Source organism: Meriones unguiculatus, chromosome 5 (assembly GCF_030254825.1).
Source record: "Meriones unguiculatus strain TT.TT164.6M chromosome 5, Bangor_MerUng_6.1, whole genome shotgun sequence".
NCBI classification, from domain to species: domain Eukaryota; kingdom Metazoa; phylum Chordata; class Mammalia; order Rodentia; family Muridae; genus Meriones; species Meriones unguiculatus.
Genome location: NC_083353.1, coordinates 50,224,395 through 50,228,819, shown reverse-complemented (window position 1 = coordinate 50,228,819; position 4,425 = coordinate 50,224,395).

Sequence of the window (4,425 nt, the reverse complement as noted above, 5' to 3'; positions counted from 1 at the left end):
GGAGCCTCAGTGTTCAGAAGTGCTGCCCTCCAGTCATGATGAGTTATATTCTAGAATGGAAGAACCAATTCCAAAGAGTGGTCCTCTGACCCCGAGATGTGTCCTGTGACATACACACCCTACCCCATTCCACAAAATACGTAAGATGAAAAGTAACTTTAAAAAATGAGAGCTAAGGTGGATGGCCAGTTAAAGACTGTAAACATAGGTGCTTGGTGTGGAGAGAACCTGCTGCTTTGACAGAGGCCCCAGGTACAGTTCTCACCTCTCCCATGGTAGCTCAAAACCATCTGCAACTCTAGGTCCAGGGGTTCCAAAACCTCCTGAGGTCCTCAGGCAGCAGGCATGCATGCAATACAAATTTATAGACACAGCAAAATCAAACAAAACAAACACCCAAAAAGTGTAACACACATAACAAAATTTAAATTGAGATTTTCTAAAATAGAATGGCAAAGAGTCATTAGGAAAGGTGAAACTTCTACAAGATTAATATGCTGAGTTCTATGTACCACCAGAGTTGTAAATACATTTTACTGAGTGATTCCCATTGCATTACCATGCTCTTTATATAATAGATCCGTTTGATTACCCAATGTCAATTTCATCAGATGTCAGAAACAAAACGGAATAGGCAAGAAGAGAAGGAGAAAATGGAGAAGCCAACTTTCAGGAGTTTTAGGAAACATCCTAAGAGGAAAACTATTCTTGTTGCCCATGCAGAACACAGTCCCCTGTGCTCTCAGGCTTTTTACTTTTGTTCCTCTCAAGCTCTTGGGGTTTGGATCTTGGCTCTTTAGGCAACAGCAGGGGAAACTGCCATCTATCCACTGTGTATAAAATTTCTAGCATTCCAGCGCCTCCTCAAGGACGTCCTCTCAGAGGACGTGTTTTACTGTGTAGTGTACCACGAGCCAAGAGCATTTGCGTGAAATTCCTGAAACTGAGTAGGCGATGTTCTCTACTAGATAGTGATACAGTAAGGAGATTTCCTTCCAAACACACTGGAATTACTTTTAATTACTCAAAATACAGAGTGACTTACATCACAAATAGTTTTGTTTCAGTTAAGAATATAACAAAAGTAAAAGGATTTAATGAAGATATGAAATTAAAAACATCAATTTTTATAATAGGTACACAAATTAAATCACTAAAATATTCTACATATAAGGATAATTCATGTAGTTCTTCACTGTGAGTTGCTTAATTAAAACAAAATGTAAATATGAAACAATGATGTTTCCAAAGAAAAAATTAACTAATATTAGGAGTTGCAGGAAATATCCCAGGAGGAAAAGTATTCTTGTTGTCCATGCAGAGCACAGTCCCCTGTGCTGAGGGGTGTCAGAGCTCAGTGTCTCCTCTGCACATGCTGAAAACTTCCCACAGCCCAGTAGCCCAGGGCTCCTCCTCCCACAGACTGCCTGGGTCCCTACCACCTTCTGATTCTGCCCTGGGTGCAGAGCACCAGATGGACATAGCAGGGGAGGACTGTGGCCTGAGGAGATCCTGAACAGCTTAGGCTGAGGGAGAATTTAATGCATCTCTACAGCCTGCAATTTTACTGTTTGTGGAAGGTGACAGGTTCCTGTAGGGGAGCATGGAAATGTGGTTCCCAGGGGGGATCTTCCCTGCCTGTTGTTCTCACTCACTCTGTCCTGGATAACAACCATCTGGGGAGGGCTGAGCACACACTTTGAGTCCCCTTTCCAGACCTGAGAAAGGGATCAGAAAGTTTATGACAGCCCTAACTTGTTGCTGTTATTTTAACTGTACGGTCTAATAATGTTTATTATTGTCCCTATAATTATCACGGCAGTACACCTGACCTGTATCACAATCAATAAAAGACACAGACACCTGATAGATTTTATAACAGTCCTATTTCACCCAGGACAGGCAGATATTTACCCTCTAAACTACCTTTTCCTCACAGCCCCATCCCAGGCTACCTCCCATCCATAATCCTTAATGACTTGCTCATACTTTTATTTTTAATTTTATTTTTCTTATTGGTTACATTTTATTAACTCTGTATCCCAGCTGTATCCCACTCCCTCATTCCCTCCCCAACCCCACACTCCCTCCCTGGTCTCCTCCCTGCCCCTTTCCAAGTCCACTGATAGGAGAGGACCTCCTCCCCCTTCATTTGACCCTGTTTTATCGGGTATCTTCAGGGCTGGCTGCAAAGTCCTCCTCTGGGGCCTAACAGGACTGCTCCTTCCCTGGGGGTGTGGGGAGGTCAAAGAGCCTGCTTTTGAGATCCTGTTAGAAATAGTCCTTGTTACCCTTACTTTGGAAAACTACTTGGTTACTGAGCTACCACGGGCCACATCCGAGCAGAAGTTGTAGGTTATATCCATAGATGGTCCTTGGTTGAGAGTCAGTCTCAGAAAAGACCCTGTAACTGGATATATTTGGTCCTTGTAGAGCTCCTATCCTTTCCATATCATACTAACTCCCCTTCTTTCATATGATTCCCAGCACTCTGCCGAAGGTTTGGTTGTGAGTCTTAGTCTCTGCTTTGAAACACTGCTAGATAGAGTCTTTCAGATGCCTTTTGCGGTAAACCCCTGTTATCCGTTCAATGCACATCCCAATTGTCTTTCTAAATGAGGATTGATCATCTTCGCCCGTGTCTGCTTTCTTGATTATCTTCTTTAGGTGTGTAGTTTTCATTATGTTTATCATATCTTGTAGGTCTATATAACCGAGTATATGCCATGTTTGTCTTTCTCCTTCTGGGATACTTCACTCAGAATGATCTTTTCTAGATTCCACCATTTGCCTGCAAATTTCATTATTTCCTCCTTTTGATTGCTGAATAGTATTCCATTGTGTAAAAATACCACAATTTCTGTATCTATTCCTCCATTGATGGACATCTGGGTTGTTTCCAGATTCTGGCTATTACAAATAAAGCTGCTACAAACATGGTTGAGCAAATGTCCTTATTGTGTACTTGAGCCTCTTTTGGATATATGCCTAGGAGTGGTATGGCTGGATTTTGAGGAAGGGCTATTCCTATTTGTCTGAGAAAACACCAGATGGATTTCTAAAGTGGTTGTACAAGGTTACATTCCCACCAGCAGTGGAGGAGGGTTTCCCTTTCTCCACAACTTTTCCAGCATGTTTTGTCACTTGAGTTTTTGATCTTGGCCATTCTCATGGGTGTAAGGTGAAATCTCAGGGTTATTTTGATTTGCATTTCCCTAATGGCTAATGAGGTTGAGCATTTCTTTAAGTGTTTCTCTGCCAATCGATGTTCCTCTTTCGAAAATTCTGTTTAGCTCCGTTCCCCATTTTTTAATTGGATTACTTGGTTTATTGCTTTTCTGCTTCTTTAGTTCTTTATATATACTGGATATTAGCCCTCTGTCAGATAAAGGGTTGGTGAAGATTCTTTCCCAATCTGTAGGCAGTCGTTTTGTTTTGATGACAGTGTCTTTTGATTTACAGAAGCTTTTCAGTTTCATGAGGTCCCATTTATTGATTGTTGCTCTTAGAGCCTGTGCTGTTGGTGTTCTGTTCAGGAAGTTGTCTCCTGTCCCAATGAGTTCTAGGCTGTTCCCCACTTTTTTCCCAACTGATTTAGAGTATCTGGTTTTATGTTGAGGTCCTTGATCTACTTCAACTTTAGTTTTGTGCGGGGTGATAAATATGGATCTATTTTCATTTTTCTGCATGTAGATATCCAGTTGGTCTAGCACCATTTGATGGAGATGTTGTCTTTTCTCCACTGGATGGATTTGGCTTCTTTGTCAAATATGGAGTATTCATAGGTGTGTGAGTTTATTTCTGGGTCTTCTATGCGGTTCCATCTATCCTTTCTGTTTCTATGCCAATACCATGCAGTTTTTATTACTGTTGCCCTGTAGTAAAGCTTGAGATCGGGGATGGAGATACCTCCAGATGATCTGTTGTTGTACAGGATCATTTTGGAGATTCTGGGTTTTTTGTTTCTCCATATGAAGCTGACAATCTTTTTTTCAAGGTCTGAAAAGAATTGAGTTGGTATTTTGATGGGAATTGCATTGAATCTGTAGATTGCTTTTGGCAGGATGGTCATTTTCACAATGTTAATCCTAACAATCCATGAGCACGGGAGATCTTTCCATCTTCTGATATCTTCTTCAATTTTTTTCTTCAGAGACTCGAAGTTTTTCTCAAACAGGTCTTTCACTTGCTTGATTAGAGTTACACCTAGATACTTTATGTTATCAGTGGCTATTGTGAAGGGTGTTGTTTCCCTAATTTCTTTCTCAGCCTTTTTCTCTTTGGTATACAGGAGGGCTTCTGAGTTTTTTGAGTTGATTTTGTATCCTGCCACTTTGCTGACGATGTTTATCTGCTGAAGGATTCTCTGGTAGAGTTTTCGGGGTCGCTCATGTATACTATCATCTCATCTGCAAATAGTGACAC